Here is a 15865-nt window from a genome sequence, read left to right on the forward strand (position 1 = left end):
AAAATTGTGACTTTTAGTCTGATTACAAAAAAAATTGGATGCTATTATTTTCCCCACATAAGTTTTGTAGCCATTCCGATCTCTGAGGTTCCAATATAGACTATATCGTTCCACTCTTTCGGGTACCTACCACACAAAATTTCGGATAAGTTCAATTTGTATTCGTTGCTCCCATTACGGTGGTAAAAGTTTTTTGCAGGGGTAAGTTCATACATCCTGGAGAAATAGTCCAAAAGGTGTTACAAAGCCTATGGCACGATGTGTAGTGGCTGGAGCACACTATAACTCCCGAACAGATTATCCGATTCGGTGCAAAATTTGGCCTTCGTAATTTGTTGTCCAAACAGTCCACTCCTTCGGGTACCTTCCCCACAAAAGTTCAAAAATGTTCGGAAAAATTGTGCGCAACCGATTGGGTCCATACTTTGCACATCGTGATGTTTCTACCAGACATAAATGAGGTTCTAATATGAATTCTATCGATCCACTCCTTCTGGTACCTCCCACACAAAATTTAGGATAAGTTCAGTTTAAGATCTGCATTCGGATCGCTTTGATTTTTGTTACAACAACTTGCATTCACTGCCCCATTACGACGGTACACGTTTTTTCAGGTGCAAGTTCATACTTCCTACAGCATCATGTTTAGTGAGAGGTCAGCCGATTCGATCCAAAATTTGTCCTCCAAACTTAGTTTAAGTTCGAAGAAGGGCTATATCGGTCCACCCATTCCAGTACCTCCCCCTAAAAATTCCAGCGAAATACACTAAAATGGTACGCACGACTATCTTGAAATTATCTTCAAATTTAGTTTAACTTCGAAAATGGCCCATATCATTCTTCTCCTTAGGGTATTTCCCATTTTTTTAAGTTCTGTTTACAGTCAGTTCGAAGACCCTGTGGAAATTTATACCGATGCTTCTCCGCGTGGTCCTTTTTACAGATATAATATATTTTTCATGGGCAAGTCCAAGCTTCCTGACATAGCGGTGAAAAAACTAAGTTATACGGTGATCAACTGAAATGACAGGAGGACGCGCTATCTATCGAAAAGACATTACTCCCAAAATAAGATCCACTTTTAAAATGGACTATGTCTATCCATTCCTTCAAGTACCTCCTCCGCAATACTTTTGAGCTTTAATCCAGCAAGTGGAAATGTATACCGATAGTCGGTACATAGAAAAAGAAAATGTAATACACTGTGCAGCAATGAAAATGCAAACAACTTCAAATGGTCATTTTCTGAAAGTAGATACTGAAAATTCAAAAACCCTAGTTGGGTTTCGTGTTGCTAGATCGGGTTTGGATTTTATAGCCTCCTCTAAACCGAGCTAAAACGACCTTTTTCTCCACTGATCGGGGTTTTATCTCAGAAACTAATAAGAATTTTGTTTTGCAATCTTCAGCAATATTGTAGCTATATAGAACTTCGTATCAAACAGAAGAACTAGGAAAAACTGCATCTAGCGCATCGAAATTGATAAAATATATGAAAGGTTACACAATTTCTGGAATTATGGTCAGCAGCAGTTAAACTATTAAACTACTTTCACAAAATTTTTCCAAATAATGTGCTCAGGAATTTTTCAAAACATTCTACAACTCTAAACTACTTATTTCATGTTATTTAGTCGGTATTTCATATTATACTTTTTACAAAATATATTTCAAACATTTCATATTTTCATATTTTGGATTTCAAATTGTATTTGAAAAATATGCTAGAAACAGCTTGATAGAGGCATTTTACAAGAATTGAATGTTCTGAAGACTTGTGATGACAACGAAAAATCAAATAGTTTTGGAGATATGGTGCGAAATATGCAAAATAATGGAATTTTTCGATATATTATGCATTTTGAGGCAATAAATGCAGTTTTTCGAGTTGATTATTTCTCCAAATAATTCCTTCATGCTCTTATCTACATCTTTGCTTCAGAGGCTTAAACAAGATTCGAATTGGTTTCAGAAATAATGCCTCGGTTTGCTCTAAAAAGTCAATATATAGCTAGGTTTAGATGAAACCATAAAATCTAACCCGATCTAACAACACACAAATAGTTTTTGTCGATTAGCTGTGTACTTTCATAAAATCGGAGGTAGAAGTTGTTTGCACAAAATTATCTTGAAAATGTTGCACAGTGTTATTAGACATATTTTTGTTTATGTATTTTTATAATAAAATGTTATTTGTTTGTCTTTAAAAGAAAATCCCTTGGATAAATAAAAATAAAATAAAAAAGTAAACCTTGTTTTTTTATTTCTGACCTAAAAGGCGAACAATACCAACAAAGATAGACAGTCCAAAAGTCAACAAAAATTACATCGAATTTTAATCCCAATATATATTTTTGTTGGCGAGTTCATACGTCCAAAAAGGGCCACAAAATCTGAAAACCCCCTAATACAAAATAAAGAATAAAAAACCATAACAAATATGAAAAGGAAACACAAATTATGACCAGGCCGATTAGAACTTAACTATCAAAACCTATAGAAGAATTGGAAAGAAGGAACAAATAAAAAGAAGAATATTATTGTTATGGGGTACATATACAAGAAACAAAGAGAAAATCATTCTGTCATACAAACAAAACACACACAAATTATTTTTTCACCACGGAGAAAAGAGAATAACATTGTCCAGTTGACAAAAAACTATTGTGGGATATGACAAAACTAATTGTTGTAATTGACAAAAACGATTGTTGAAGTCACACTGTAGTATTGTGACGGTATCGAACAATATCTTCACAATACATATTTTGCTCTTCGAATGTTGTTGGATCAATCATATTTTTCTCTGCGTGCTTCCCAGCAAAAAATTTTATGAACACGCCATTACTTCATGCATTACCGAGTAATGAGTGCCCATTACACTCCGCATTATCAGCCATTATATATAATGGTTAACACATAACTAATTACTTCTTTACTCACTAAGTAATTAGTACGGTGGCACAAAGCTAGTGTTTCCAACTACAAATCCTAGGGTTGTGTGATTAAAGCTCACCGTCGGCATGGGAGTTTTTTGTTCACACAATTACAATTAGAAATGTTGATGTACATGGTTGTGTTTAAACAAACCTTATGGGTATTTTACACGATATGTTTTTTACATATGGGTTGTCACTTTTTGTATACAAAATGTATATCCAAATTGTCAACACATATGTAAAATAACATATCGTGTAAAGTACCCATTACTGTTCGTACGAGTGGCCTAGTGTATAGTGTGTTTGGCTACAAATCAGAAGTTCTTGTGTTCAAAATCAGCAGGGAGTGAAATAAAAGAAAATGAGAAAACAAAAAATGTGATGATTTTAATTTGAATATAATTTCACCATAATTGTTCTAAAAATAGCTTAGCTTTTTTCGACTACCGGTATGTGGTTAAATATGTACTTAAAAACATATTTATGGAAGTACTTCCTTCCTATGACATCCCCATGTAAAAATAATGACTTTTACGGTCAATTTGTAGGTAGATACTACTGTCAAAATTTTATGAATAAAGTCATTACTTGGTAATGACTTATTTGCTGGGTATCCGCGGACGTAATATATTATAACCCCATGGAAGACTAAAAAACAAATTTCAGTCTTTCGGTGGAATATTGACGTCGCAACCTTAAGAATTACGAAAATCGGGAGGTACCGTTCTATGGGGGCTATACCGAAACGTGGACCTACACCGAATTTCAGTCACAAAGATAAATACCAAATTTCAGCCATTTCGGTGGGTTCCTGTGGCCACAACCTTCAAAACACCGAAAGTTCTATGGGGGCGTGGACCTATACCGACAAATTTCTGGGAGAAAGTTTTATACCCCCAACGAAAGCTATGTACCAAATTTCAGACATTTCGGTGTGATAATGAAGCTAAAACCTTCAAAACATCGAAAATAGGGTGGTACCGTTCTATGGGGGTAATATGAAGGCGTAAACCTATACCTACAGATCCCAGGTGGAAATTTTTGCACCCCCAACGTAAACTAAATACCAATTTTCAACCATTTCGGAGGAATATTGAGGCCACAGCCTTCAAACAACCGAAAGTCGGGAGGTACCGTTCTATGGGGGCTATATAAAAGCATGGTCCTATACCGACAAATTTCATATGGAAAGTTTTGTACCCCAAATGAAGACTAAACACCAAATTTCAGCCATTTCGATGGAATATTGAGGTCCCAACCTTCAAAATACCGAAAAGCGGGAGGTACCGTTCTATGGGGCTATACTAAGGCGTGGACCTGTACCGACAAGTTTCTGGGGGAAAGTTTCATACTCACAACGAAGATTAAGTACCACATTTCAGCCATTTCGGTGTGATAATGAGGCTAAAACATTCAAAATGCCGAAAATCGGGTGGTACCGTTCTATGGGGTCTATATCAAAACTTGGGCCGATATAGCCCATTTGCAATACCAAACATCGTAGGAGTAATAGAACCTTCTATACAAAATTACAAAGCTCAATCTTAAAAATTGCGAGCTGTGTCTTGATTTCAACAGACGGACAGACAGACGGACTTGGTTATATTGACTTAGAATTTTACCCTGATCAAGAATATATGTATGTATATACTTTATAGGGTCACCGATGAATATATCGATGTGTTACAAACGGAATGACAAATTTAATCATACCCTCCATACTATGATGGAGGGTATAAAAAGGTCCAGCCCAAACCACTTTGAATATTATATTTATGTGAAAATATACTATGAAGTGATAAAAATCCCTGTTGCACGAGAGAATCAACTTTTGCCTATTAATGACTAAAATAACGTTTATTCCATTTAAAATTATATATATTGAAAATCTACTACATACATATATTTTCTTTAAAGATTCCCTATGGAAATCTATTTCCTTAAAAAACGTTAAAGCAATACATCAAAGATTTCCTGAACTGCAAAAACTGAAACGTTCATACCAAGAGAGAGACATATAAAAAAGTGTTATTCCTCATGGAAAGCAAGGAGTCTTAAATAGACATTAAATGAAACATCTTATCCTGCTTCCACTTGCCATAGAACATACATATATATTATGCCATGTAAGAGACATTGGCATCGAAACGGAATTCATTTCCCATCTTGGCTATATGTGCCCCATCATTGTTTCCTTTGGTTATGCTGTTGGCACATTTTATGCACCCAACAAATGGTCGTAAAATGCAAAGTGTTTATGGCGAAATTCTTTTTTTCACTATGCATTTTAAATCTACTAAAACAAGTGATGGGAAGGGGTGGGGTTAATTTGATGACATCCCTTAAACAGATGCGTCAACTTTTTATCCTTTCGCAAAATATATGTTTGACGACATTTGATGTTAAGTTAGTTTGATGTTTTTATTACAAAAAAAATACATTAATGCAGTACGGCCGTACATACATATGCGATCGTATGAAATATGAAAATTACACACAAAATCCTTTTGCGACTTTAACACCATCCCTGTTCAATTTTTGACACTTTGAAGTAAACTCTTATGTTGTTCTTAGTAGTTTGGCGATGCGTAATGTCTAATTAGAGAAAATTATATGGCAAATAGTGTGAACGCACACCAATGACATTAGCATACCACAACATAAATAGCATCGTGATGATTTCAAAATTATAGTCTACTAAATTTTGCAGTTATCTGAAGATATCATTATCAAATGTCATTGTCCCAAATTAACAGCACAAGTCAAGACAACAGGTGTTTGCTGCTGCTACAGATGGATTGATATCATGAATGTCTCCAACATAGTTAACCATTTGATCAGCCATCATATTTTAACGACATTCAATTGCAAACATAAACAGAATCGATATCGATAGTTCAGAAAATGTACGTACGCTCACACTATGGGCGTTGTGAGTAATTTATTAATTCAAATTGGTATTTTTGGTTCCGTACACGTAATAACGCAGAAATCAACCAAAATTAAAATGCACATACGACAGGTGTTGTGTCAGGCTGACATTGTTAAATAAGAAAAGCTTCAATGAGGAGATACAGTGAAGGCGTAACTGTCATAACGCATCTTCATAAAATTATAGGTGTCTGATGTGATCTGATAAGCATTTGATTGATGAAACCATCAAACGTTGTGTTAATTATATGCGGCAGTTGGTTATGTAAGGTAATTTAAATACAATTTAAGATTTTAATGGAGTTTTACATTAACAGAAATTCAACAACAAAAATTAAACATATTTGACAATGAAAGGGGTGCACTATGGTTTCAGTCAGGAAATTTTTGGCCAAAACTATTTTTTTGAAGTGTCAAAATTTTAATTTTTTTCCCACGATATAATAAAAAATACTTTATATCAACCAAACATAAGTAGTAGGGTTATGAATTTTTGACATTTTTTCTCAAAAATGATTTCCTGTAATGAGAATGAATGAACTTTTGCCTATTAATGCCTAAAATAACATTCATTCCATTTTATTATAAAAACGCTTGAAAAAAAATAATTTGAAAAAATTCTATGAAATGGAAAAAATTTTTTTCTCAAAAAATTATTTCCTTTTGCACGAATGAATGGCCTTTTGACTATTAATGACTAAAATAACTTTTATTCCATTTAAAATTTTTATGATATATGAGATAAAGTTATATATAATATAAAATGATATATATGTAATAATACGATGATAAAATTAGTAATAAACAAACGGTTATGTCGTGTGCTCCTATACCTTGTTTTCAGCTAAGTATCTGCTTAAAGCGACTTAAAAAAATGGTCAAAATTTCTGAAAAATAAAAACTTTAAAAGCTTTTTGCGCGGAAGTTTTTATACAATCAGCTTTAAGGCTAGAAGGGAATATGAGGAAAAGTCAGAATTTTTTAATATTCCATTTGAAAAAAATTGAAATTTTTTTTTTACGCTACATGAACGATTTTTGGTAGTATTGAGAAAAAATTCCCATTCTCAAATCTGTTCGAGATACTAATTTTGGTTATTGCGCGCAAAAGTTATGGCGGTTTCAATTCTGATTATTAGAAAAAACTTATAAAAACGCTATTCGTTATATCGAAAAACATTGTTAATTTATGGCTTCCAACATACTATATGTTTAATGAGGTCCCATAACTTTAGTGAAAATTTTGTACATTTTCGCGGAATTTAGGAAAGAATTCAAAACAATTGGTAGTTTGCAAATTGTTTTAATAAAATTCAACCTGTTTATGCCTCTGAAAAATATATAAAAACAAGTGAGCAAAGGCTATAGTCGGGACGGGGCCGACCATGTGGTACCCTACACCACTACCCCTGTGCATAAGCTTTTCACTGGTAAACATTTCGTTTAGGGAATATAAACCGACTACCACCAAAAATAATATGCCTCTTTGTCTCTGGGACCCCATAAGCAACCAAAATTTCGTGACCATCCGATCAAAATTACGACCTGTAGCTTGATTGCAAAAAATGGAAGAATTGGATGCATTACCGACTATTGTGGTATCTCCCTTGTTTGACCACCTTCGCCAACCTGCTTTACACCAATGTAAAGGTAATATTTTCTTTTTCCAGTGACAGGCTTTGCCGTTGGAATACTCCTACTAGAAGCCAATATATTCACTAGGGTTATAACCAAAAAAATACCACCACATAGCCGTGTAGAGCATGGATGACTATTATGAAATGCGGTGTAAATTTTTCTCTATCGCGAAAAAAGTTTCCGCACCAAATGCATTGAAGTTCAGTAATGCATTTTTTTAATTTTATCTGCAACAACAACATATTTGCTTTTCATTATAATTTTTATTTTTTTGTAATCTAATTCAAAATCATTATCAAACCGTTCTGGACCAATTTGTTCTCAAATCGCGCCATTTCGGAGCATATTGATATTTGCAAAAAAGTGCGAAAAGTTATATCCCTAATATTCACAAAGAATAAAACTTTGAATTTGTCTCCTAATGAGTTTTTCCCCATTCCGACCCCTAAATATTATCCGACTGTCACCAAAATCAATAGACTTCTTCCTATGGGGGACCCGCATTAACTCCCAAAAAATTCGTGACGATCCGATCAAAATTGCGACCTGTAGCGTGATTACAAACAAATCGGAAAATGGGATGCATTACCGACTATTGCGATATCTCTGTTTTTTGAGCAGCTACGACAACCTACTTTACACCGTTGTAAAGGTGATATTTTCTACTTTCCTTGCCAGGTTTTGCTTAAGATGTACCTCTTAAAAAATCAGAGATATTGGCTTTGAAATAAAACGTAGACCTTTTCTCCAAATAAGTTTTTGCCCATTCCGACCCTTGAATATTATCCGACCATCATTAAAATCACTAAGCTTCTTCCGCTGTGGGACCCCCATTAACCCCTAAAATTTCGTGACGATCCGATCAAAATTGCGACCTGTGGCGTGATTACAAAAAAAAATCGGAAAATGGGATGCATTATCGACTATTGCCATATCTCTGCTATTTGACCACCTATGACAACCTAATTTACATCGCTGTAAAGGTGATATTTTCTACTTTCCTTGCCAGATTGTGCTTTTGATATACCTCTTAAAGAAACAGAGATATTGGCTTCGAAATAAAACGTTGACCTTTCTCGAAATAAGTGTTTGCCCATTCCGACCCCTGAATATTATCCGACCATCATCAAAATCAATAGGCTTCTTTCTTTTCGGGACCCCCATTAACCTCCAAAATTTAGTGACCATCCGATCAAAATTGCGACCTGTAGCATGATTACAAAAAAATCGGAAAATGGGATGCATTATCGACTATTTCCATATCTCTGCTATTTGACCACCTATGACAACCTAATTTACATCGTTGTAAAGGTGATATTTTCTACTTTCCTTTCCAGGTTCTGCTTTTGATATACCTCTTAAAGAAACAGAGATATTGGCTTTGAAATAAAATGTTGACTTTTCTCCAAATAAGTGTTTGCCCATTTCGACCCCTAAATATTATCCGACCATCACCAAAATCAATATGCTTTTTCATCTGTGAGACCCCCATTAACCCTCAAATTTTCGTGACGATCCGATCAAAATTGCGACCTGTAGCGTGATTTCCAAAAAAATAGAGAAATGGGATGTATTACCAACTATTGCGACATCTCCGTTATTTGGTTACCTACGCCGACCTAGTTTGCATCATTGTAAAGACGGGATCTTCTACTTTCATAGTCAGGCTTTGCTTTTGGAAAATTTTCAACCAAAGCTGTGATATCTGTCAATATAATTAAAATCGCAAAAATGAAAATTGGGGTTTTATTTGCTACTATTGCGATATCTTCGTTGTTTGATCACCTACGAGCACCTACTTTACATCATTAGAAAGGTGATATTTTGTGCTTTCATTATCAGGTTTTGCTTTTGGTATACCCCATATAGAAGCTGAGATATTGGCTTTGGAAAAAACGTTGCCTTTTTATCCACCTAAGTTTTTTGCCCTTTCCGACCCCTAAATATTATCCGACCATCACCAAAATCAATAGGCTTCTTCCCCTCCGGGACCCCCATCAACATCCAAAATTTCGTGACGATACGATCAAAATTGCGACCTGTAGCGTGATTACAAGGTTTAGATGGACAGACGGACGGACTGACGGACGGACAAACATAGCCAGATCGACTCAGCTCGTCGAGACATTCATTTTGGTATATATAAGTATGGGTCTACGACCATTATTTCGATGCGTTACAAACTTTTTGGGCAAAACCAACTTATAATACCCTCCCCACATAGTGGTGTAGGGTATAAATATTTACGTAAGATTCAAATGAAACCAAATCTATGCAAATCCGTTTAGTGGTTTGCATATTATAACAAAAACAAAAAAATATTGAGGAAATTTATAAAATTTTTGTAAGAGAAAATATTTATTAAAATTTATTCTGTGAGTTAGTTAAAAAAATGTAGGAAAAATAGGTCGAAGTTATTCTTCTATTTTAGTTAAAATACACACTAACATCTAGCGGAAGATATGGGTATCGTTCAAATAAATGTTGGGTTCCTTTAAATGGGGTATACTCTTGAAATAAAAATGCGGTTTACCAATACAGCGAATTCTTCTCAAATTATGAGTAATCGCGAGTACTTAAATACTATTATATGTTTTCTGAAATACCCGAATGCGCGTTGCAGTTAGATCACAAATACAAAAAACACCTAAAATCTGGCTTCAAAATGTCAGCTCCATAACAGGTGGATGCAGTGGAGATTTTGAAATGTGATACATTAGAAGTGTAAACTTCATTTTGTATTCTTCTACTTTTACTTTGGACAGATATCCGTAATTTAAACGGTTTAACCGCCAATAGAATAACAACGTAAAAAACTCGTTTGCTTCAACGTGTTTTTACCTATTTTTATTCATTTACGCGGTCATAGCTTCCGCGCTACATTTTTGAGCTTTGATTAAAAACACTTCGTTTGATCCAACTATGGTCATATTTCGTGGTACACTGCAATATTTCGCGAATTATAACATTGCAAACCTTGGCTTCATCAATGTTAATTTTTTTTTGACTTTTCGTCATATACACTTTGATACGAAAAATGTCTGTCAGTCTGGATTGTGCGCACGATAACTCTCGAACAGTTCAACCCACACAAAATTCAGATAAAGTGAAGTTTCTCGAATGGTTTTGCAATGTTTTTCAGTAAGTTTTCCTTGCGGCTCCCTTTATGACGGTACAATTTTTTTCTTGCGGAAGTCCATACTTCCTGAGATATTGGCCTAAAAGCTCCAAGAAACCCTGACGGCACCAACCAAAATGGCAAATCCGCCAGATAATCCTCGCAGGGAATTTCTGATTGGTGCAGGCTTTGCGCATCGTATTATTTCATCCAGTCCAGTATGGGATTGAAATATAGACTACACTCCGTTTCATGTCAATAGCACATTTCAAATTGCTTTTTGCTAAGATTGTATGCAATCGTTGGTAAAAACTCATCAAAGTATCATACAGGGATACAAGGTTGTAAAAAAGTCATAACCCTAATAAGTAGCTTTTGTAAATACCGATAGATGTCGTTAGTATGTGCAGTGTCAAAGTTGGCAATATTTTGTATAAAAACAAGTAAGAACGGCGTTAAGTTCGGCCGGGCCGAACTTTTTATACCCTCCACCACGAGCTGTATTGAGCTTTTTGTTTCCTCTGGCAACACGCAGTATTAAATAACAGCAATCTCGGTTCGACAATTTGACAAAAATTCCACTGAAATACAAAAAATTGGGAAATACTGGCTAGACTAAAACCCGGATATATGTACATGGATAGTTATTTGCGAGTAAATTTTCTGTCTTCTAGGGACACATACATAAATCCCATTAACAACCAATTCGGTAGAAAAATTGTGACAAAGATCTTCAACAAATCTTAAATGGGGGCACCCTTATATGGGAGCTATACCAAAGCCTGCAAAAAGATGTATATCCCAAAAGAAGCCTGAATACCAAAATTTCAGTCATTTCGGCGGGATATTGAGGTCATAAACTTCAAAAATACCGAAAATCAGGAGGTAACGCTCTATGGAGCCTATATGGTGTTGTGGATCTATACCGACAAATTTTAGGTGGAGTGTTTTATACCCCCAACGAAATCTAAATAGTAAATTTCAGCCATTTCGGTGGGATCAAAATACCGAATATCGGGAGGTACCGTTGTATGAGGACTATATTACGACGTGGATCTATACCTAAAAAATTTCAAACCTACCAAATTTCAGCCATTTCGGTGAGACACTGTAGCCACAACTTTCAAAATTCCGAAATACGGGATTTCAGATGGTGTGTTTTACACCCCAACGAAGACTAAATACGAAATTTTTGTCATTTCGGTGGGATATTGAGTCCACCACCTTCAAAATACCGAATATCAGGAGGTACCGTTGTATGAGGGCTATATTACGACGTGGATCTATACCTAAAAAATTCAAACCAACCAAATACCAAAATTCAGCCATTTCGGTGGGACATTGCAGCCACAACCTTCAAAATTCCGAAAAACGGGAGGTACCGTTCTATGGGTGCTATATGAAGGCGTGGGCCTAAACCGACAAATTTATACAATTACAAACAATTACAAATAAACTTTATAAAAAATGACCAAATATGACCACCGCCAAATCAGTTTTGGAAGCTAGCAGGGGGCCTTAACTAACAAATTCAGTAGTCATTTATTGCCACTTTTTGCCCCTTTTAAAAAAGGCGTTTTTATACCATTCACCATAATATGGAAGGTATAATTAAGTTTGTCATTCCGTTTTGTAACACATTGAAATATTCGTCGGAGATCCTATAAAGTATATATATTCTTGATCAGCATAACATTTTAAGTGTATGTGACCATGAACGACTGTCGTCTCTTGATATCAATATACAACTCGCAATTTTTAAGATAGAGCTTTGTAATTTGGCCTTACAGGCCGCAAGGCTCTCGGTGAAAATGACAACTTTGTACTAGCCTTCCTCATGCCCCTTTCGCAGCGCGACAAGTTCACCGAATGTTGAGGAGGTTTTGATGTTTAATTTAAACAGAAACCGGTGAACTTTTGTTACATCATATATGCCACAACCAGAAGATAAATCATTTGGCGACGCATCTGTTGCAAAAGTCGAAAACCACTGAATTTAAAATACGCCAATTCCTTATTACACAGAAAAAAATAATTACTGCATTTCAGGAATAGTGTTCATAAAGTCTTGCCAAGGTTCTACTTTCTGCATTTCATGAACGCCTTTCATAGAGCAAATAAAAATACTGGTTTTTTTCTGAGAGATTGAAAAAAATTTTTGACGAGCTGTTGTTTTTTTATTATTGGACTAACAACCGCCACACACCACCAGCCAAACCAGAGGACAAATTTTGCTACTTTTATTAATTCTTTTATTTTGTATTATTGTAACTTACTGTTTCTTCTAATGATTTTCACTGTAGATGTTATCGTCTTGTGAACATAGCAGAACAATACGAACCATATGTACATACATGCTGAGTCTATCAGCACTAGGTTGAGCTATTAGATGTTGCCTTTATATTAAAGAAATTAAAAATTTGTTGTTGTTGTTGTTGCAGCATTTAAACCTACGTAGAAGCATAGGTTTAATGCTGGGTTGGCAGCCGCTGGCCGAAACACTATGGTTCCGGGTCAATCCGGTACGAAAGAACCCGCTGCCGTGGGATTGCTTAAAAATTTGTAGTTGCGAACTATACAGCCAAACACTTTGTTTTTTCGACACCAAACGCACTGTACTTGTTTGGTTTGTCAGTTAACTGGTTCTGCCATATTCAATTTTTGCCCTTACCATATACTTCTAGAGATGTCCTGGGATGGAGACCTCCCTTAACCGCGGTTATGAACTTCAAATGTATTGTTCTATTAATCACTGCTTCATTGATAGATGCATAGTGATCATCAATTTTTAAAGAGTTGGACAAAACCATGACAGGGAATTTTAGTTTCTTTAGTTGTTGCACCGATTTGCCGTCCACAGAAAGCTGAATCTGTTAAATGCTGTTTATCTGGAATAAAAGTTAAGTTCAGCTCAGCACACTTTCTATTGAAAATTGTCGTTTTCCTTTGTAATTGTTCCATGGCCATATCATAATCTTGGTCGAAGACCATGATCAAGAAATCGTCCGCATATTGAAATACCAATACCATAGTTCTTGAAACCTTAACATCATGTAGCCCCGCTGAATATAGATTGAAACGAACAGGAGACAGACAGCATCCCTGTGGGAGGCCATCTGCCACTTCAATCTCTTCATCACCAAGTTTCAAAATCCGCTTAGAAAGAAAATTGATTATCCAATTGGAAATATATCGCTCATTTACTCAAAGAGTGACACATTTCAAAAAATCTAGTTTCGAGAAAAACGCTTTTTAAGTGTGCGATTGGAATTTGACTTCCTAACTTAAAAAGATTATTACACAAAAACTAAAATAACTACTTGGACCACAATTTGCAAAAAGCTAACCAGATATCAGTCTTGCAAGATCAAGCATGATTTGAATTGTTTTAGTGCTTCATAAACTTAAAAACCTGTTGTGTTGAATTATGCGAAGCTCGTAGTAAATGAGCTGTAACTCCTTGAGTTTTAGAGATATCAGCATAAAAATTTGACACAAGATAAAGTAGAAGTTGTAGAAAAAATAGAAATTGCTAACTCAGAAATCGCATTTTTTGTGTTATGTCACTCTTTGAGTAAATGAGCGATATGTGTTTAAACCAATCTTATTCATAATTCTAGCCAAGACATCAATCCGGAGTCCGGACGCAGTGTAGGCATTATTTATGTCTAACGAGAGAACATGGACCTTATAGTTGTGGGCTTTAAGCAGAGCCACTCGATGCAGAAATTCATTGACACATGTGGATGTGGACATCCACACCGTAATGGTAAGATGTTCTGGTTTTCAAGCTGCTCAAGAATTGAATCCTTCAACATTAGTTTAATGCATTTTACAAACACTGATATTAACGATATTGTAATTTTCAATTAATTCCAAGTCTTTGTTTGGCTTCGGGATTAGTACAATTTTGATAATCCGCCAGCTATCTCTAATCGCATTTTACTTAAGTGCATTGGACATGGGTTCTCTTTGATAGCCCAGGAAGAGCCCTTATCATTTCATACGTGATGCAGTCATGGCCAGCGGCCGAACCTTTTTTCTTTTTGGCAAGGACATTCTCACTCACGGTTTCATATAGCCCTCATAGAACGATACCTCCCGATTTTCGGTATTTTGAAGGTTGTGGCCTCAATTCCCGACCGAAATGGGTGATATTTGGTATTAAGTGCTAGTTGGGGATATAAAAGTTTCCCACTTGAAATTTGATGGTATAGGTTCACGTATGCATATAGCCCCATAGAACGGTACCAGAGAAATGCGTAAGTAGCTGATTTTGACACTCATGAGCCACATGCTAAAAACAAGCGTATGTACGGCTTGCTACTCTAAAAAATAAAGGGAAGTGTTGCTTGCCATTCTCAAAATATGTATGTACGAGTGTGGCTAGCCACTCACAAAAAAGGTGTTTAAAAATGGATATTTTTTTACACTTGTGTATGCTTTGCCAAGTAGTTTTAAATTAGGCCTGCTCAAAGTGCGCAACTGAGCTGTCGGTGTGTGTCAATTTGCTCACACACACAATTTAAAAAGAGAGCTTTTGTTTTTGTTTTGAATATTTTCAAAATTACCAATCAGTCTCTATTGAACATTCAATGAGAAAGGTTCTGTTTTCGAATTTGTCTATGAATTTATATGCGTACACTGAAAAAATGAATGAAGATGCTGAATACGAATTTTTATTTGCCGAAAATTATTACGGCAAATTAGAGTGTTTGGTTTGTCAGCGCACTTTGGCGCAACAAATTATAACATCAACAGTCATATTTGGTCAAAATAAAATAATTCTTCTACTTTAAATTTTGAAAAATAAAAACAAAAACTTGTACAATATTTCTCACAGTCTACAGAGGCAAAATGAAAACATTGAAATTTGTGTATTTCAAAACCAACACAATTACAAAATGTATTTGTATGTGTGTGAGCAGGCCTATTTTAAATACCCCAATAGAAAGTGTCTTCGAGACAACATTGATGACTCGTGCACGACATTTCCAATTCGTTCACGACTCTTTGCAGACAGCCCTTTGGGATCGTTGACGACTTTTTCACACAAGTGTCCCAGTATTCATGCACGACAACATGGGCGACAAGGTAAGCGAAGCTGTCGTCGAGGACGACTTCGAAGACAAAAACCCTACATTTCGTTAACGACCCTTTGCAGACAGTGTCTTGCAATTTGTCACCAACGACCCTCCAAAAGATAATTTCATTTACATACATATGTTTTTTTTTAAATT

General features: G+C 35.5%; 1 protein-coding gene across 12 annotated transcripts in view; it reads left to right on the forward strand.

The window, feature by feature from the left end:
- Nucleotides 1–15865, forward strand: part of dsx (transcription factor doublesex) — a 480086-nt gene that overhangs the window by 422103 nt on the left and 42118 nt on the right. The gene's annotated exons all lie outside the window — the stretch shown is intronic.

This window comes from Musca autumnalis, unplaced genomic scaffold (assembly GCF_047663935.1).
Source record: "Musca autumnalis isolate F117 unplaced genomic scaffold, ASM4766393v1 scaffold_1, whole genome shotgun sequence".
NCBI classification, from domain to species: domain Eukaryota; kingdom Metazoa; phylum Arthropoda; class Insecta; order Diptera; family Muscidae; genus Musca; species Musca autumnalis.